Below are 21,813 nucleotides of genomic sequence, written 5' to 3'. Positions count from 1 at the left end.
TTAGTTTTTGTTTTTGAGTCAAACTTAATTAATCTGTCCAAAATAGAAAACAAAAAAGAATTATAAGTATGGATTATTCATGAAATATTGTAAATCATGCTACAAATAAAAGTATACAAAGCTCATACAGTCATTCTAAAATTTACTATTCCTAGCAAAGAACTAGGAAACTGCACATCAAAATATTCTTGTCCCTACAAACAAATGTTCACAGTACAGTATACAGATAAATAGAGAAGAAAACTTAAAATTTTTAATTAAGCAGTTTATACAAGCATACAAAATACATAATTTTCATTCTCAATATTAAATGCAACATAAGTTAACACATGAAATTGCACTGTACTCATTTAATTTTTACTGCTTGCACAACAAATCTGGTCACCTTGCAAAATATTTGTAATACTAATTTATGATCAAGTATTTAAACTAACCCAGCCATATTAAGTAATCATTAACCCTCTTACGCCAACTGGACGTATTTTACGTCGACATTTTTTGTCTCCCGTGTGCCGACTGGACGTATTTTACATCGACTTACAAAAGTTTTTTTTTAAATTCGCAGAAAAATACTTATAGGCCTACCAGCCTAAAACTATTGAATCACACGCCTTGGGGGATGCTGGGAGTTCACGGATCAAGGTGTTGTTTTGTTTACAATCGTTACGCAGGCGCGCAAGCGAGAATGTCTTTCTTGCCGCACTAAAAAGTATCTGTGACACATCTCGGAAATTATTTCGTCACTTTGACATAATTTTTGTACCATTGTAAATTAGCCGTTACATGAAGTATTATATATATGAAAATGTGGGCATTTTTATGTCGAATACAACAATAAAATACTCATGATTGTAGCTTTTATCAGTTCTGAGATATTTTCATATAAATAACAATAATTGCCAAACTTTCAACCTTCGGTCAACTTTGACTCTACCGAAATGGTCGAAAAACACAATTGTAAGCTAAAACTCTTATATTTTAGTAATATTCAATCATTTACCTTAATTTTGCAACTAATTGGAAGTCTCTAGCACAATATTTCGATTTATGGTGAATTTATGAAAAAACTTTTCCTTACGTCCGCGCGGTAACTCTTCCAAAAAAAAATCATACTTGCGATTGTGGTAATGTTTGCAACATTTTAAAATTAGCCGTTATATAAAGTTTTATATATGGAAATGTGCGCAATTTCATGCACAATACAACTAAAAACAACCCATGGTTATAGCTTTTATCAGTTTTGAGATATTTTCATATAAAAAACGATAATAGCCAAAATTTCAACCTTCGGTCAACTTTGCTGCCCCTAATAATATATCTACGGATATGTATGGTCCTAGCGACTTACAGATCTCAAATGTCGTCTTCACATCCCGTCGGGAGTGTGAAGCGAACACAGAGTTGCTTTGCTAAAGCGTGGCACTCAGGATGTTACTGAGTGTCATGCCCTGTTGAAATGCTTCCGAGGCCGCGCCCTCACCTCTTGAGCATTCATATTAAGAAAAAATCTCAAATCTTTATGCAAACATAACGAATGAGACTTCTTAAAAGAACTCCTTGACTATAATGCCAGGGTGTTCTTGGACATGAACTAGTCTGGTCTTTTACGGAACACCGCAGATTGTCCGTTGACCTCGACTTTCTATAGTTTTATCAAGATAAAACTTGAGAGACCCGACAGGGCACAGGACTCTCTAATGCCCTTGCCCAATAATTTGTGCCATACCCTTGGTCTCCAAGCCTTCGGGTCAAGGGTTAGACAGGTTTTCGTTCTTATCAAGAACGGAAGGCTTAGAGGACAGACCGCATTATGTCCTTTAAAGCTAAAACCTCTGATGATGGCTAAAAGTCACTAACCCTCTTTGCCGTGGCTAGAGCGGTTAGAATGTTAGCCTTTCTGGTCACGTGTATTAAGTTCGCAGAAAGGATAGGTTTGAAATGCTTTTGGCATCAGAAACTTAGACTACGTCTAAGTTCCATGCCGGAACCTGCGATCCAGAGAATTTCAAGATCTCCCCAGACCTCAAAGATCGTGAAGCTTTGTTGTTTGACAGAACCGAATCTCTGAGCCTAGAGGCCGTCAACAACATATTTGCATATTCTACAATAGTTAGGACTTCTATCTTATCTCATACTTCATACGGAAAGATAGAACCATAAAGAAATTCACAGAGGTCGAGTTGGAGGAACAGTCATTTCCCTTCACTATCTCCAGAAACGGCCCGCACCGATTGAACACTGAAAATAGGCAGCACTGCTTTGCCTTGGCCAAGAGACTGCCATAATCTTGAAGATCTTATCGCTTCTCGATAGTCTGAACGCCTTCAGACTCCGAGAGGAGAGATATTAGATACTTCACTAAGTGACGATGTTAGATTACACCGATTCTCTCGGGAAGGGTCTTTGGACAATTCTCTGAATTACCTGACCTCTGTGAATCCAACCTCTTAGAGGCCAACATGTGGCGACTAAAGCTAATCCTCTAGGATCATGAATAAGGGAACAACTTAAGAGGAAGCTCCTTCGTCTTCAATATTACGAAAAACTTAACGAAAGGACGCCCTCAGTCTCTCCTCACTTTCGACATACTTCTAAGTGAGGATTACTCAGACGTCAGTAGTTGTTGCCTTCGATCGAGAAGACCCGCACGGACGTGCACTAGTTTAACGAACCTCTTGAGGATCGTTACGTTCCGTGCCCAAGCCCATAACTAATTCTCTCTTCTTGAGCTATGAGAGAGCTGAGAAATTATCCGAGATGATTTGGGCCACTCGATCCAAACTCATCCTTCGAGGAACTGGAGAGCCGACCAATTTGGCTTCCAATTCTTTCAGACAATGTGCCAGAACATCTGTTCCTCTGTTCGGATGTCTGGCACCCTCTCGCTATCACCCGAGGTGATCCTCAAGGCGTTGACAGAAAAATTAGAATTATTACAAGATCTTTGATGTTATTCCAATTTCTTCGTGAGGAAAAATTGTAGAGGTCTGAATTGCTGTTCATTCAGGGAAAACAAGCTTCTCCAGCGAGGAAATGGTCCCCAGCAAACTCATCCATTCCCTCACTCAGCCTGCTTCCTTCCCTAAATAAGGCTGCGCTTTGCATAAGCAGGAGAGCATTATTATAGTGCTATGCCGCGGTAGATTCGTACAGAATTCTGTTACCGTGCGGTAAACCCGCACCGAACAAGTATAAGAGATATCTTGTTGAAATTTCTAAGTAAACGGAAGGCATGTTCATTCATGATTACTAGAAATTTCCTCAACCCGAGGCTAAAATCCATGATTGTAGGGCAGAGAGACGCAACCAACCGCGCATGACACCGAGCTAGCCGGTACTGCGTAGATCACAGTAACAGCAGCCTTGTTCATCGTCTCGCACTATCTGCCTGAGTTGCCAGCTACTCCTTTTACGAAGGGATAGGTATGAAATTATCGAGCAAAAGGAAACTCTCAAGCAGGCATATTTAAACGAAACAAAATTCGCTAAATACAGAATCTGAGTTGGTGTTGTCGTAACAATACCTGAATAGTTATTCTTACTCCGAAAACTCTTGGAAGGTTGAAGGGAGTGTCAAATAAATACATTAGAACAACAGTTCTTTCGGCTTCTATCCGCAGAGGTAAATACGATATGCGTATATGACTTGACCCATGCGTTAGCAAAATGACGCAAAGATAAACTACGTAAGTATTGTAGTAATTTGAACATCGAATTCTCTACTACATCTTTCCTCGACGAGGAAGAGAGAAAGAAAGGAAAAAGACTGTCCACGTTCTAATGAATGAGACTTTTTAAAAGAACTCCTTGACTCTTTTCCAAGACTCTTTGCCAAGAAAAGGGAGTAATATTCGAATAGAGATCATCAAGAGAGAACCGAGGATCGAAAAGGACCGTTCAATGTTCTTATGATATTGGACATAAGACTTCCTGGATCTAGTCTACAAGTCTTTTTCCTACTCCCCGGATGAGCCTCTGAAAATGAATGAGAGCTCTTCCGAAATTTGTTAATGAGTTTATCCGCTTAAACGATAAAAACGTTAAATCTATGCCAATGAGAACTACCCCATTTATGAGGGGTCCCCCACTTAAATGACAAAACGTTTAGTATCTTGACAATGGGGAAAACGTCCTTACTTGACAAAACTATTAGCACTTTGCTAATAGGGGAAAACCCTTTAACATGACCGAAAGTCACCCAGGAATCCGAGTATATAATCTTCCCGATTCTCAGAGAAATCGATGAAGAGGAAAAGAGGGATCGAAGAAAAAATTCGGGTATGTCTCTCCGCTAACTCCGAATCCTTTTTAAAAACCTTTTTTTTCTGTAAAGGAATGTCCTGTGGAGAGTCCTGAAAAAACCTCCTCTTGACGAGCGTTTATAAAGCGTCAAGCGTCCTAAGAAACGTCCTGAACAGCAAATAAAACGCCTTCTACAAGTCTTTTCTCTTGCAAAGCGTCCTGCCGAGCTTCCACCGAAGCGTCCTGGCGAATGTGCACAAAAGCGTCTTCATAAGCGTCCTGCCGAGCGTCCCCAAAAGCGTCCTGGAAAGCGTCCTCAAAAAACGTCCTGCGTAGCTAAGAGCGTGTCTGAGCAGAGAACACCAAGTCTTCTGAACGACGTTTCAGAGAGGAACTCGTTGAGCGCCCTGATGCATGCAAGTCCCGCCAAGAGGCGTCCTGGCGAGCGACCTTGCCAACATCTCAATGTTATGACGAACCGCGTTTTGCGTATGACGTTGAATATTTTCAAGGGACGTCCTCATGCGAGTCTCCATGGAGAGCCGCACGCTGCTCCTGAAGTGTGTGAACACTAAAGGAAGACGTATGGCTTTTCGTCTTCAAGACGGGCCTTAAAGACCTTCATACCTTTTTACAAAGACAGTGGCCGCCTTAGTAATGCAAAAGAACATGCTTGCCGAGCGTCCTGGAGAATGTCTCTACTTATAGGACGTCGAGCACCTCCAAAAGCTAGCTCACGTCTAAATTGCCCTTCTTATGCAGAACCAGAGACATAAGTTGTTTGACTGTGCAAAGCAGCTTGCCGGACGTCAAACTTATCAGCTTGCTTTTTCGAAGTAAAGCAAACGTTACATAACGTATACGGAGCGCCATGAGGAGAGGAGACGAAAACTGAGTTGCTCCTCCAAAAGGTGGAATCAAGAATGTCCTTGATTACCAAATTCTTTTGGAATGCTAGCGAGGTTGAAACAGCTCTAACTTCATGAGCGTTCACTCGCAGGAGGCTCAAATCACTCTTCTGGCAAGATGAATGAGCCTCCTTAATAATGTATAAATGAGCGTTCACTCGCAGGAGGCTCAAATCACTCTTCTGGCAAGATGAATGAGCCTCCTTAATAATGTATACATGATGTATAAATGAGCGTTCACTCGCAGGAGGCTCAAATCACTCTTCTGGCAAGATGAATGAGCCTCCTTAATATGTCCCTTAGGAAAAGAGCCAGTGCATTCTTCGAAAAGGGTAAATGTGGTCTCTTTACTCTTCATCCTCTCGTGACGAGAGAGAGGACGTGAAGCGTCCTCTTCTCTAAAGCTTCTTTAGGGGGCGCGAGTCCTTCCGAGAGCCCCAACCCCTGTGTGGGGAGGATGCCTCGGAGGACGAGAAACAATCCTTCAAGATTCGTGCACATGCTCGATCTTCGGCAGCCTGGGAAGCGACAACAGGACCTGCCGAAAGGAAGCCAGATCAGCATGAAAAACCCGTAACCCTCCTTCGGCTTTTGACATGCCCTCTCCCTGGTTTTCTGGGAGTCCGACAGAGGTCTAGGCCTAGAGGCGTTATGGGGCCGATCTGACGTTCCCTCCTAACGAGAGAGAGGACGTGAAGCGTCCTCTTCTCTAAAGCTTCTTAGAGGGCGCGAGTCCCTTCCGAGAGCTCCAACCCTTGCTTGCGGGGGGGGAGGACGCCTCGGAGGACGAGAAGCAATCCTTCAAGATTCGTGCGCGTGCACGATCTTTAGCAGCCTGGGAAGCGTCAACAGGTTCTGCCGAAGGGACGCCAGATCGGTGGGGAGCCCCCGTAACCCTCTTGCGGCTTTCGACATGCCCTCTCCCCCCTGAGTCCTGGGAGTCCGACAGAGGTCCAGGCCTAGAGGCATTATGGGGCCGATCTGACGCCCCCTCCACAACACAAGGGGCACTACACTGATTGGAGAGCGAGCACTTTAGTCTAAGATTACTTGATGTAATCCTCTAGCAGACACTTCTTCTAGGCCCGTAAGCCATACCACAGGGTTAGGCAAAATAAAATCTACAGGAGGTTAGAAGGTTCATTATTTCTAACTTCTGTTTACTGTGGAGGAAAACTCCTGATTCTAACACGCTCTAAAATGCGTACATGAATCCTACTTCTTCCGTAATCAGTCACACATTACACTAATTACATTGAACTTATGCAAAGAAAACATGTAAACGCCATATATACTAAGCGAGTGTCTACCGAAAGTTCCGGTAGCTTCACCTTACCCCAAGCAGACAACAAAGTCTGAAACTAGGCTAACTAGCTTCAGACATCAAATGCAATGAAAAATTTACGATAGCGTATGCCTAGCCACAAATCCAAGTCAATAATCGAAAGAATAATTAGGATACTTAAGCGGCTAATGAAGTTTCAAAATCCTAGGCGGAGGTCTGTAAACAGTTGTTTACCGACCGGCGACAGAAAAAAATATGAATAGAAAATGGGAATAGTTCCTGATATCCGCCTCCCAGCGGCGGGAATGGGTACTACCACCTGGCCGCCCACTGCGTGTGCCGCGAATTTTGAAATTCTGTCGGACTTCGGAGAATACAGCTATATATATATCTGTCAGGTAAGTTTCATGAACAAAATTTATGATTTTTTCGGAAGAGTTATGAAAGTTTTTTTCATAAATTCACCATAAATCGAAATATTTTGCTAGAGACTTCCAATTTGTTGCAAAATTAAGGTAAATGATTGAATATTACTAGAATATAAGAGTTTTAGCTTACAATTGCATTTTTCGACCATTTCAGTAGAGCCAAAGTTGACCGAAGGTTGAAATTTTGGCACTTAGTTATTTATATGAAAATATTTCAAAACTGATAAAAGCTACAACCATGAGTTATTTTTTGTTGTATTCTACATGAAATTGCGCACATTTTCATATATAATACTCCATGTAACGGCTAATATAAAATGGTGCAAAAATTATGTCAAAGTGATGAAATAATTTCTGAGATGTGTCGCTGATACTTTTAGTGTGAGAAGAAATAAGTGAATAAATAAATAAATACAGTAAATGATGATGCAACTGGTTTTATACTTGGGTAGAAGTTATTACATGTTTACGCTTGTTTGGTTTTGTGATTTTTTGTTGAGACGCAGTTCATCTGTCACCTACACACTACTATAAACTTGAGTGAGTGTGACATAGTCATTCCATAGAAATTCACACATATACATATATAAACATATGAGTCTCTGCGTGTGTATGCAGTTTTTAGACTAGGCCTATATCTAACAAAAAATTGGGCATGAGTCCTTTCTTTTTCCGTTTTTTTTTTTTCTTTTTCTTTTTTTAAATATAAAGAGGAGTGGATAGTCTAAGGTAGTAAGGTATTTTGGATTAGGGGAATGGTGGAAAGATTTTTGAAGAAGGCAAATGTAAAAAGACAGTGTTGGGTAGCATTAGATTTTAGAAATACTTTAGAAAAAAGTTACGCCAGCTGACATCGCCAGAGGAGATTCATGCAGTTGCACTCTGATGAGTGCCTGCACCTACAAACAGGGTTGTAGCACTCACAGTGGAAATTATTCCACCTCTCCACAAACCACTGCCAATAACGCAAGCCAGCAGGCTGAACAAAAAGGGTGATGGTGATCCACCCATCATTGAAGACAGCCTCGAGTTTTACTAGGTGATGCATATACCTAACGACATTGGAAGCCAGAATGACTCGTGCGCGTCAACTACGCGTCTGGCCTCATGGAAACAGGAGAGCGCGTTGCCATGTAAAATATGTGTTTTCAAGTTTCTATATACAATTTCTTTTTTTTAATCTATAATTGAGAGACTATATATATGTGTACGTGTGTGCACGAGTGCATGTATAAACTATACACAGTATAAATCCAAAAGTCTGAATGTAGATAAATAAGCAGTAATATTTTTTTGGGTTCATCATATGTCTGGCATCGTGTCATACTGTTTATTTTGCTCCAAACTCTTCAAACCGAAATTACAGAATGATTGGAAGTCCCTATCTGAAAAGAGGAGTTTTGGTGGTATACTTTGCGTACCACCTTCAAGCACCCGGCGCAGTGTATTAGACTTGAATGCTGGTACCTGCGTACATCCAAACAAACTTTCGGTAATGAAGAGGTTAATACGTCCAATCGGCGTTAAAGGGTTAATAATTTTATAACTAAGATGAAAAAATGAGGATAGCATAGCCTCCAAGTTTACGTGAAAAAAATTACATTTTATAATAAAACAGAGTTTTAATTATACTTACCCCTTAATTACACAGCTATAAGTTCCACTTGTACACCAGCTTGAATTCAAAATTCCGCAGATAACACTTCAAACTATTGTGTAGGCGACCAGTTCTGCCTACTAGCAACTAGCAAGAGAATAGGAAGAACTGTGAGCAGCAAGCTCAGTTTGTTAAAGTCATATGTCAATCAGAGTGGAGGAGGGAGGGCTCTGATCATGTAATTACAGGGTAAGTATAGTTAAAACTTTATTATAAAATGATATTGTTATGATACAATAAAGTTTGTTCATACTTACCTGGCAGATATATATATAGCTGTATTTTCTGAAGTCCGACAGAAATTCAAAAACTTCCGGCACACACAGTGGTCGGCCAGGTGGTTAATACCCATTCCCGCCACTGGGAGGCGGGTATCAGGAACCATTCCCATTTTCTATTCATAATTTTTATTTCCACTGTCCCCTGAGGGGAGGTGGGTGGGTACTTAATTATATATATCTGCCAGGTAAGTATGAACAAACTTTATTGTATCATAACAATATCATTTTGTTCATGAAACTTACCTGTCAGATATATATATAGCTGAATCCCACCGTTGGAGGTGGGAAGGGACAGAATAGAAGGATTTTGGGAAACAAATGCATGCAGATGATTTACATCTTGGTTCCACCTGTTAGCATTGCTGGCTTCGTGGTTATTGCCACGTAAGTCTGCTTGTGCTACTAGAGTTGCCAGCGAGGTAGAGACCTATATAGCTGGTGCACTCCAGATGATCTGTCAACAGGGGCGAGACCACGACGTGACTAGACCATATTGACCATACCATGAGGACTAAGAAGTAAAATAAATATATATATATATATATCACCACCTGACCAACCTAGCCAAAGTTAAGGTGTGTTAACTAAGGCTTAAGAGTTAAGAAGTCACCGTTGTCGGCGACTCAACTACTAAATTAAGAGCTCTTCCTAACCATTTTCTACAGGATAGGATGAGTGGTACTACTTGCCCCCAAGATTGTGTCTGCAGACACGTATGGCCCTAGCGAGCAGCAGATCTCATATGCCATCTTCACATCTCGCAGGGAGTGTGAATTGAACACAGAGTTGCTTCGCTAAAACATGGTACTCAGGATGTTGCTGAGTGCCATGCTCTGTTGAAATGCTTCCGAGGCCGCGCCCTCACCTCGTGAGCATTCAAATCAAAAGATTTCAAATCTTTGTGCCAACACAATGAAGGAGCTTTTTTGAAAGAACTCCTTAACAATAAAGCCAGGGTGTTCTTCGATATGGGCAAGTCTGGTCTTTTTCGGAACACTGCAGATTGTCCGTACGACTTCGACTTTCTTGAGTTTTATGTAGATAAAACTTGAGAGACCTGACAGGGCACAGGACTCTCTCTGGCTCCTGCCCAATAACTTGTGCCATCCTTGATTCCAAGCTCCTGGCCCAAGAACAAGACGGGTTTCCATTCTTAGGCCACAACGGAAGGCTTAGAGAACGCACCGCCTTGTGTTCTCTAATGCCAAAACTTCTGACGATGGCTGAAAACCTCACTAACCCTCTTTGTCGTATCTAGGGTGGTTAGAAAAAGGCCTTCCTGATCACGTGCAAGAAGTTAACAGGTAGAGGATGTTTCGAATGCTTTGACATCAAGAACTTCAGACTATGTCTAAGTTCCATATTGAAAGCTTCGATCTGGACATGCACAGTCAGTCAGTCTGTACTAAAGTCAGGTGACCAACCAGTTGAACAGTCAGACGAATCAAGGACAGCAAGGCTGTACCCTGAAGACCATAAGGACACTATTCTTCGCTGAAGGATGAGTGTCTGGACTGCCTGGGCGATTCAAGCTAAGCAAACCTTGGGGTATGAACGCAACCCAACGTCGTTAGCGAATCAACTCCTGAGCCACTCCTGACTCGAGCTTCTGGTGCCAGGAGAAAGGAGCGAGGAGCAAAAAGGCGATTCAGTCCCTAAGGACGAATGCCTGACAGTCCAACCTGGTCTCATGTTAAACGATCATCGGGGGTGTGTAAACGCAACCGACTTCATCAACAAGAAACTCAGGGCTACTATGTGTCTCCTGATCTCGCACGAGTGTCTGACTCCGAGAAAACAGGTGAGACAAAAAGTAGATGGTGAGCGAGTTTCGAGATTCCACAGAACTCAAAGATCGTGAAGGGCTTTGTTGTTTGACAGAAGCAAATCTCTGAGCCCAAAGGCCGTCAACAACATATTTGCGTATTCTTTAATAGTTGTGACTGCCAGCTTATCCCATTCTTCAAACACGGAAAGGGAAGACGGCAATCTTATGCTGTCAACATCTCGATAGTCTGAACGTAGTTCAGACTCAGAGCGGAGAGGTTATAGGTACCTTTCGTGTTAAAGTAGACCGACTCTCTCGGAAAAGGTCCTTGGAAGGACGTGATCTCTGTGAATCTAGGATCTTGAAGGCCAACATGGGGCGATTAGCATCATTGTCGCTCCCTGTGATGGTATAAATCATCTTATTACATTTCCTAAGTGTTTGAAAAAGGGGAAAAGAGACTAAACATCCATCCCTGTTCAATATCATAGCGAAGAGATGTACTATGAAAGGACGTCCCTAAAGTCTCCATAACTCTCAACATACTTCTAAAGAAAGATTCCACTCGAAAGTCAGTAGTTGCTGCCGTCGATCGAGACGATTCGTACGGACTTTTGCAATCCTGTAACGAACCTCTAGAGGATCGTTACATTCTACGCCTGTTGTTATAATAGGCTCTTTCTCGTAAACCCGAACAGGGACCGAGAGAAGATACTTCCTAAGATATGAGAGAGCTGTGGAAGATCAGAGTTGATATGGACCACTGGTTCCAAAAACTCGTTTCCAGGACTGGAGGGACGACAGAATTGCTTCCACTTCTTTCAGATTATGATCCAGGACATCTGAAACCCTCTCCAGATGTCCGGCACCTTCTTTCTATCACCTCAAGTGATACTTAACGCACCGAGAGATGTTCAGAATCATTCCTAGATCTTTAATAAAATTTCAGTTTCCCGGTAGGTAAAAACTGTAGAGGTCTGAATTGCAGTCTATTCAGGGAAACAAACTTCTTTAGGAAGGAAATGGTCCCCCAGCAAGCTCATCCATTCCCTCACACAGTATGTTTACTTCCCTAAAAAGGCTGCGCTTTGCCTAAGCAGGAGAGCATATAATAGTGAAATGTTGCGGTAGACTCGTAGTCCTATACCGTGCGGTAACGAGCACCGAAAGGAGTAAGAGATATCTCTGAGAACATAGTAAGGCAAAACGAATGCAATGTTTATTCATTCATGTAAGAAATCCCCTCAATCTTAGGCTAAAGTCCGTGATTGTAGGGCAGAGATACAGTTAGTCAGTCAATCCCGCAGGAGAGAGAGAGACGTAACTGCCAGCACAGAGATACGGTTAGTCAGTCAATCCCGCAGGAGAGAGAGACGTAACCTACAGCGCATGACAGCGAACGAGCTGGTACTGCCTCGTTTGGACTGGCGGAGAGGACAGTGACAGCAGCAGCTTACGATCGTCGTCTCTTAACTTTATGCCTGGGTTGCCAGCTACCCTATTCTACGAAGAAATAGGTCCGTAATTTTTAGCATAAAGAGACTCTCAAGCTGGTATATTTAAGCGAAACAGAAAACGCTAAATATATAGATGCGTTTGTGTCGTCATAACACTACCATACAACGGTAAAAGATAAATCGGAAACTCCTGGAAGGCTGCAGGGAGTAACGATTAAATGTCCTTAAAATAATAGATAATAGACCTCTCGGTTGCCATCCGAAGAGGTAACTACAGCAAGCGTATATGACTTGAACCAACCAGTAGTAAAATAACGCAAGGCAAAATATGATATTATATTGCAATAAAGTTTTTTCATATTTACCTGGCAGACATATATACTATAGCTGAATTCGGAAATACAGCTACATACATATCTGACAGGCAAGTTTCATAAACAAAACTCAAGAGAATTGAAGCGGACAGCTCAAGCTTCTTATGTTATTGGACATAAGCGTTCATTGACGTAGTCTACAAGTCTATTTCTTGTACGAGTCTGCGAATGATGAATGAGAGCTCTTCCGAATCTTGTCAATAAGAGCTTATCCGCTTACGCAATATAAAGTTAATGAGAAGTTTGTCAATGAGAACTAACCCATTTACGGGACAAAGAGATATTTTGTCAATGAGGGGATACCCACTTACTTGACAAAACGATAGTATATTGTCAATGGGGGAAATTCACTGAATTGACAAAACGTAATCCAGGAAGTCGAGCATTTTATTTTCGATTCCGTCTCAAACGAGGAAGGGGCAAGAATCCTGTTAAGAGACGGCTTACAACAGGTAGAACGACGATGTTCAATTCAGCAGCGTAGTCCCGACTAGGAACTAACAAAATCTATCATCTGAAAAGCCCTTTCAGATGGGCTAAAAAGCTTGCAAAATTATCCTGGGAAGAGGAAGAAACTCTCCAACCAGCTTCCTCTCCCGTATCAAAATTTATTGGCAGTATGGCAAAGGAAGTCCTGTCTTGCACTTTTCCTGAAGAGCGTCCTTTTGATGAGTGCCTTTGCAAGAATCCTACTGAACGTTGCCGAGAGTCCTGACGTGCAGGACGTCGAGCTTTTACATAACCCATAGCTGCCTTACCGCAAAAGTCTTGACTGCGGTAGAGCAAAAGAGATCTTTCCTTGAGCTTTCCATAACTCCATCCAATCCTGGACTTTACGAAAAGCAATATTACTGACAGAGACCTCTATAATTCACGAAACCCGTGGTCTTGCTGGGTTTCGAAAACGAAGTTGCCTTTTCACTTTAAGCTTCCTCCGAAGCACTGCTTACTTCACATTCTTCGCAGGCGATGTAGAAGGGATCACCGAAGTTAGGTAAAAAATCTTTAGGCCCAAATCAGCTTGAAGACTTCAACAGAAACGTTCAGCCAGGCGACACACCTGGCGTGCGCTGGCGCGCGCGCTCGGCATCCACTGGCTAGCAGCGAGCACGCTCGGCGTCCACTGGCGAGCAGCGAGCACTCTCGGCGTCCACTGGCGCGCGCCGCTCGCGCTCGGTATCCACTGGCGTGCGCTCGGCCTCGGCGTCTACTGGTGCGCGCTTGGCGTGCACCCGCGCGCGCCTGGCGTCCATCCGAACGTCCTGTCTAAGCCGAGCGTCAAAAAAAAAAAAAAAACGTGCAGAAAAGCGTCACGCTCCTGACAGGCGTCAATGCAAGCGAAACTGCCTTCAGGGAAGAGCATTAGACATCTCGGAGAGAAAACCGACTGCACGAAGCAGTCTCAGGTGAAGGGTTGATCGTGTGAGAATACGCGGGGCGAGGGAACGCCTTCTTATTCTCACAGCAACAAAGCTAGGACGTCCGCGCTCAAAAGCGTCCTGTTAATATGACTTGCTTTCCCTTTTCTCGGTGGAAAGACGTACACGAGTTCAGGCGACGTTCGCCTTCTTACTTCTCACTGCAACGCATGACGAGAGAGAGAGAGAGGACGTGAAACGTCCTCTTCTATAAAGCTTCTATTTAGAGGGCGCGAGTCCTTCCGAAAGCTCCAAACCCTGCGCAGGGAGGACGCTTCGGAGGACGAGAAGCAATCCTTCAGGATTCGTGCACGCACTTTGGCAGCCTGGGAGTAACTTCAGGTCTGCCGAAGGCACGTCAGATCGGTGGGAGTCCTCGTAACCCTCCTTCGGCTTTCGACATGCTCTCTCCCTGTTCCTGGGAGTCAAGCAGAGGTCCCGGCCTAGAGCGAAATAAGGCCGATCTGACGCACCCTCCACTACACAAGGGGCACTGTCACTGCACTTAGCCACTTCACTTTTGCTCTCCAAAGCCAGCACTTTCGATTCTAAGTTACGAATCGATAGAGTATCAGAGAAAGGTCAATACCCTCTACAGAAACTGTTTAGGGCCCGAAGGCAACATTACAGGGTTAGGAGTAACAACTACAGAAGTAGCACTCTTCACCACAATGATAGGAGAGCGAGCACCTTAGATTCCAAGATACAGATGGAATCTATAACGTAAAGGGCATTACCTCACGAGACATATTTATAGCCCGTAGGCCATACTACAGGGTTAGGCAAAATAAAGTCTACAGGTAGGTTAGCCTACCCTGACTTTGTTTACTGATTAATTGCGTACATACGAATCATACGTCTTCCTTACGGAATTAGACAAAGTCTCACACTTCTTACATGACAAATCTCAACAAAGAAGCAAGAAACACATAGCCCTCGTGCATATCGAGTGCGGAACTACCGAAGCTTTCGGTAGCCACACCCTATCTTAGCAGACAACACCCTCTGAAACTAGCCTAACTAGATTCAGATATACAAAAATGAATCATATTCAAAACAATTTAAGATAGCGTATGCCTAGCCACAAATCCAAGTATTTAAATCAAAAGACAATTAGGATATTTAGCGGCCATGAAGTTTCCAAAATCCTAAGACGGAGGTACTGAAAACAGGTGTTTCCAGCACCGGCGACAGAAAAATTATGAATAGAAAATGGGAATGGTTCCTGATACCGCCTCCCAGTGGCGGGAATGGGTACTAACCACCTGGCCGACCACTGTGTGTGCCGGAAGTTTTTGAATTTCTGTCGGACTTCAGAAAATACAGCTATATATATATCTGACAGGTAAGTTTCATGAACAAAATGTCATTTTTAATTAAGTGACTTACCCAGTAATTACATAACTGATCCCTACACCGCAGGAGGTGGGAGACACGGACATATACTAATTAAAAAATTATGTAATAAATTGAAAAAGAAATGCTGCTAGCACTGAATATAATGCTTGTTGTTTCCCTATCAGGTAAGAGAGCTACTGGGATACTTCCTCTGGTTGGTGCTCATCTTAACCTATAGAGGCATGGTGGTATAGCCAGAGTTGCCTTCTACTTAGTGGGACTTTTGCAGCAAAAGAAGAACTCCAATGGCTAGTAAAGCATGATAGGTGCCCACCCTTCCCCTGGGTGCAGCACCAAATAAAACCACCATAAAATATTGTCACCTACACTGAGATAAAACCACAACCCATCCACTGAAAGTGGTGGGTGCTTCAGGTGCATTGCACCCCCTGGCTCTGCAAGACTCAACATCTTATTACATGATGAAGAGATAATAGGAAAAAATCCTATGCTTCCTTCATCTATACCATGCCCATCACTACAAATGGTCTAAACACAATTTTAGCTTCGATAAAATTATTGAGAAATGACGAACGATTACATTCCCAGTAGTTCGAATGCAGAATGGACATTCAAGGCATAAAATACAGGCAGTCCTTGGTTATCGGTGGACTTGGTTAATGGTAATCCAGTTGTATGGCAATTGTCTAGCGCCATAAAATCGGCATATCAGCAATTTATGGCGCGATAATAGGACAAGTTTCGGTTATCGGCACCATGAAGTACTGATAATAGAGTTATTACGAGGTCATAACTTACCTAACAGACGTGCAATTAACCGAAACTTGGCGTCATAAGCGCCATAAATTGCTGAGTTTCAGTTAATGGCGGTTTTCGCTTATCAGCACCCCTCCGAGAATGGAAGCCCCGTCAATAACCAGGGACTGCCAGTACATATATGTAAGCTAAAGGGGTAGAGGTTACTGACTTCCTTAGCTTTACTTATATGAAGGCAACCTGCTCATCTAAATCTGAGTGTGCCTCAGGGTAAAAGTCCATAAGTGTACAGTGGATACCCCGTATTCGCATTCTCCGGATTAGCGGACTCACACATGCACAGATTTCTTTCAGGAAATTTCCATGCATTATTCGCCTATTCTCGGTATTTTCTATGAAAAATATCCACAAATTCCTGGGTTTTTTTTATCAATTTCATCATAAAATGCACTTTTTTAATAAAACTATTAAAAAAAAAAGGTATAAATATTTCTAGTGGATTTTTCTTGAGTTTAAACTAACAAAATAGGAGGTTTTAAACATTTTTAGAGGGATTCCAACTATTAACAGGGGGGTCTGGTACGCATCCCCCGTGAATACGGGGGGACCTCTGTAATACGTTCTTGTCAGTGGATGAAACAGATATTACCATACTGCTAGTATATGCAAACGATGATCCTCTGAAAACTCCGAATGGACAGGAACCTCCCTATTCTCCCACAGAGAGAGTATTTGGATGCTCAGAGAACAATCTGGTGTCAGCCTGTAGCTGGTGCCAGAAGCACTGTACACCAGCTGAGCTATGAGCTTGGGACTGGTGAGTACTCGTGGGAGCTGGCGGAAGCTCAGTGCAAGAGATGGTGTCGGGCTGTAACTGGCGCCAAATGAATAGGGCGCTAGGTGAGCTGGACACCAAACGAGGTCAAGGGTCTAAAGCTGGTGTCAGACAGTAACTTACGACAGCTTGTAGCTGTCACCTGGCGAACTGGACATCAGACCAGCTAGATGTTTGAGGCACTGTAAAGCCCTAACTCTGGGAGCCAGACTTTTAACTGGCTCTAGGCAAGTTGGATGCCAGGAGAGCTAGGAGTTCTGGTTTCACTCCTTAGGAAAGTGAAATGCAGAGGACGGTTATACTTCCATTAGGACAATGCAGAAATAAAGTAAGGAACACATTGTGCCAGAAAGCTAAAGAAAAGGCTGGATCTCACTAGTCATCTAGCCCGAACTCAGAGGATACTCGTAATGGTGTCTTACGAGTAAGGAGATCAAGAAGAGGAAAACAGGGGAACAAGCAATGAACATGGACATACATCCAGATTCCAGGAGACCTGATACCTTCCTAGCTTGGATGCTTTTGAGCATTTATGGACACTCCTGGGAGCTTATGGATGGTCCTGGGGTTTCTGGACAGTCCTGGCCACTCATGGACGGTCCAGGGCGCTATGGGCACTGATTGACACTGGTGTTCATGGGTGCTTTTGGCGCTCACTCCTCCTAGCGCCTTGTTGCTCAGAACACGAGTTGGTGGCCGATGGAGGATAGTGCCAGTGTTGCCGTCAAGTGGTTTTTAGTCTGATAACATGGTCAAATAGAATATGTACAATTTTTGAAAATTAATTCTTAAATAAAAGTTCAAGGATATATAAAAAATTTGTCCAGACAAAACAAATAACCATCTCCTACTGATAGTCAACTTTGACCATTATGGAGGTAAACGATGTGGATGCAACTGCATTGGCAACACTGACATTTAGTCATTTACCCACACTGAGTGTGGTCAAGGCGACACCACGTGATGGCACCAGTGTGCACCATCGAGCACTCGTAGAACAAGCTGGCATCATCTGAAGTGAGCACTTCTGGTTTCTGGAAGAGAGGAGCGTTCACAATCTCCGCCGCAGTACTATCCTGAAGCAATTACCGAGACCAATTCTTGGCCAATGATAACTCATCTTCCATAAGCACCATTCTCTCCTACTACTTTCTGCCCTTACACTTTAATTCTCTGTAAAGGGAAATTTACCTTTTAAAGTATAACCGGTTACCAACGGTTAGCAAGACCAGGTTCGGTAACAAACCAAAAAATGTAAAACTTTGGCTCAAAGGAATGACGAAACATTAAAAAATTACTTTTAAAGCAAATATTAATTAAAGAATATACAAGTAGCCTATGCCCTGTAAACATCATCAATGTGAAATTTTGGCCTAAAGGTTACTGACTTCCTTAGCTTTACTTATATGAAGGCAAACTGCTCACCTAAAAAACTTTATTTGTGGCTCACACAGTATAAATGACTAATATCCAAGAATTACTTTAAAGCAATTGCCTAACGACTTCTAGTGAATTGTCTATGCCCTGTAAACAACACTGATGTAAAATCTTAGCCTAACGTAAGATATAAGATTTACTTTTAGGGCAACAATATACCAACAACTCGCAACTAGTTTAAGCATAAACTAGGCAAAAGTTGCCTAGCTTTTAGCCTAAAAGAATGAAAAAAAATTCAAAAATTATTTTAAGACAAAAAAAAGCTTGCGAGTGCTTATACTATGAATAAAACATCATTAGAGAACTTAATACTAAGTCCAAACTGTAAACCAAATGAGGCATGGTAAACAAAAATAATGCAATTTTTAGCCTAAAGGAAAAACATAACAATGAGAATTACTTTTACAGCCGAATCATCGGCTCGCAAGTGTAACCAAAGACTAGTTGATGAATCAACTCGATAATAAAACAAGTAAAAACTCATCCTGAGATTCCATTGAAGGTTACTAAACATGCGTTCCAGTGGAAATGCACACCACTCAAATCCAGCTAAATAACCGGAAAATAATAAACAAGCAACTGCCATCACTGGAACAAACTGAGCTTGCTGCTCACAGTCATTCCTTTTCTCCAAAGAGGGCGGCATTGGTCGCATACACGATAAATTGAAGCGTTATCCATGAAATTTTTAATTCAAGCTGCTGTATACATAAGTGGAACTTATAGCTATGTAATTACTGGGTATGTTACCTAATTAAAAACTATTGCTCTGATTTTGAAAGTGATAGTTACTGAAAGGGAATTTCATGTACAGAATACTGCACCCAGCTTTGAATCACAGTGCTATCAGGTATTAATAGACTTTTATATACACCTACAAGGTTGCCTTGCTAAAAAGTACTACTCTACAAATATATCAACTGACACACTGATCATTGGTGTCATTCGGTATTTACCTTCCAGATGGCTCACTGAGCATTTCAACTAATCCATCAGACAAATCAACAACACTGGAAGCATCAGACCAATATATATTCCCATCTTCATCAATGTCGAGATCATCTGGGATCTTGGGAACAGCACCATCAATTTCCTGTGTTATGTCAAAAAGACTCTCCTTTTTTCCTGTACAAAAAGTGAAAATTAAGATTGTAGAGCATGTAAAAATACAACTAGAAAACCTTTAACATGTACTGGACTGCTCAGTGGCAAGAAATTTTAATCGTAGCATTGCTATTGGTGAAGAGACAAAGTGTATGTATTACAGAGTGAAACTTACAAGACTATAAGTAACATCCAAAAAATCCTGGTTAAAGTGGAAAGAGGCTGCTTAAATTGTTATTTAAATATTAGCTCTTTTCCATAATCTCATCAGCAATTATTGTAAAAATTTATGATGCACAGTATATATGACATGTATTTCTCTATAAAAAAAAATAAAGGCACTTGACATAAAAATGACAAATTTGTAACTAATTTGTATTTTTCATAACTAACAAACCTGAGGTCTTAACATTAGGATTTACTAGCTCCAAGCTGGAAACCGGTAGAATTAAAATTAAACTTGTGAGATCCAGGGACTATTGGCATCTATACCAGGTCACAGGGCATGTATACCCAGAATGCCCTTGGCTTCCTGTGACCCACCAGTTATATTTCTAACCCAGTTTAGACTGCTAGAGGGGTGGTTCGAGGTGGGCCTTTACCTGTTAACACCTCAGGTTTGTTAGTTATGAAAAATACAAATTAGTTACAAATTTGTCATTTGTTCATATACGGAACAAACCTTCGGTCTTAACATTAGGATAAACTTACTTATTGGGGGGAGGTAAGTCTCTATAACTGACTGGGAGTTTGCCACCTTTATCCATTTCCGAATATTAGGGAAATTCCAAGAGAATGGACAATGAACCTAGAACCAAAGATATAAACGAATCTATTGGTTTCCCTCACTGGGTGCTGATACCATTCTATGGTTTACACATTATGGGAGAACAGAGAACCTTCCCTTCTCATAAACCACTCTTGTCCCTTCCATCTGGATCACCCCTCTCTTCCCTATTACCGAGAGGAGTGTGTTGCTACTGAAAAGTATACTATACCCTAAGATAACTTTACAGTATGGCTGACCACCTCACCTGCATCTAGTCCGTTCCAGCATATGATGGTACTCTCCTTCATACTGCCCGTAGGTAAAGGAGTAGAAAGAAAGTAGTAAAGAAAAAAGACCAGTCATCCCATTCATTCTACTTTCATGCCTTCATCTTAGACTAGACACAAACTGACCCGGGGTACTGGATGAGCTATATCACTTGTTGGGCCGCCACCACTGGACCCAAGGAAAAAGTGTCCAAGGATCTATGGGCAACATCTTCTAAATAAAATGAAGTGAAAGTTGTTTGGCGTTTCCAAACACCAGCTTTCAGAATTCTCTCCACAGACATATTCTTCTTAAATGCCAAAGAAGCACTTGAGCCTCTGATGTCATGAGCTCTAGCCCTCTCCTGGCTATTTGACCCCCTGTCTTCTGTCATGTAGGCATTACTGATTGTCTCCCTTAGCCAAAACGATATTGTATTCCTGGACACTTCCTTCTTGTTCCGTCCTGTACTTACGAACAACCTCCGGCACCCTGGCCTGAGGTGCCTTGTCCTTCTTAAGTACTCTATTACCCTGACGGGGCACAGAAGCATCTCATCTTTGTCATTGTCTACAAAGTCACCAAGGAAGGTATGGAAAAGGAGTCGATGCCATCCGTTATTGCTGGGTTTTGAGTCTTGGCCACGAATTCTGGAACAAACTCGAATACCATTGACTTCCAACCTCTCGAGTGCTTTATGATATATGACAGGCCATGTAGCTCCCCCACCCTTTTGGTTGAAGCTAGGGCCAATAAGAAGACTGTCTTCAGGGTCAGGCTCCTATCTGTGGACTGCCTTAGTGGTTTGTAGGGGGGTTTTGTCAGACTACTCAGTACTATGGTCAGATCCCAATCTGGGGCTTTTAGTTCCTTTAGCGGACATGACTGTTCAAAGCTCTTCATCAGCATGGCCAACTCCCATGAAGACAAAATGTCCACACCTTTCATTCGTAAGACTAAGGCTAGAGCAGCCCTGTACCCCTTCACTGCAGATACAGACATATGCCTTTCTGTCCTGAGATATACCAGAAAGTCTGCTAACTGCTGAATAGTGCTACCGAGTGGAGACAAGTTCCCTCTACGACACCAATCACAGTATGCCGACCACTTTCCTTGGTATACTGCCGCAGATGACTTCCTGATATTTTCTGCCATCTGAGTTGCTGCTTTTTGCGAAAACCCTCTCGCTCGGAGGAGATACTTGACAGTCTCCACCCGTGAAGCGATAGGGACTTCACCGACTGGTGGTACCTCTCCATGTGCGGCTGACACAGTAGGTTGCTCCATGGTGGTAACTCTCTCGGCACGTCTATTAGGAGTTCCAGCAGGTCCAGAAATCATTCTGCCTTTGGCCATAAAGGAGCTACCAGAGTCATTTTGAGGTTCTGAGACCACATTACCCTGTTCAAAACCTGACGGATTAGACAAAATGGAGGAAATGCGTACACGTCCAGATTGTCCCAAGGGT

The 21,813-nt window shown here is 42.4% G+C and overlaps 1 pseudogene; it reads right to left on the bottom strand.

Moving 5' to 3' along the window:
* The window catches only part of LOC135202355 (adipocyte plasma membrane-associated protein Hemomucin-like), a 171,263-nt pseudogene that overhangs the window by 39,548 nt on the left and 109,902 nt on the right, over nucleotides 1–21,813 (bottom strand).

This window comes from Macrobrachium nipponense, chromosome 30 (assembly GCF_015104395.2).
Source record: "Macrobrachium nipponense isolate FS-2020 chromosome 30, ASM1510439v2, whole genome shotgun sequence".
In the NCBI taxonomy this organism is placed as follows: domain Eukaryota; kingdom Metazoa; phylum Arthropoda; class Malacostraca; order Decapoda; family Palaemonidae; genus Macrobrachium; species Macrobrachium nipponense.
The sequence above is the reverse complement of the archived record's forward strand: the minus strand, read 5'-3'. Positions and strand labels throughout refer to the sequence as shown.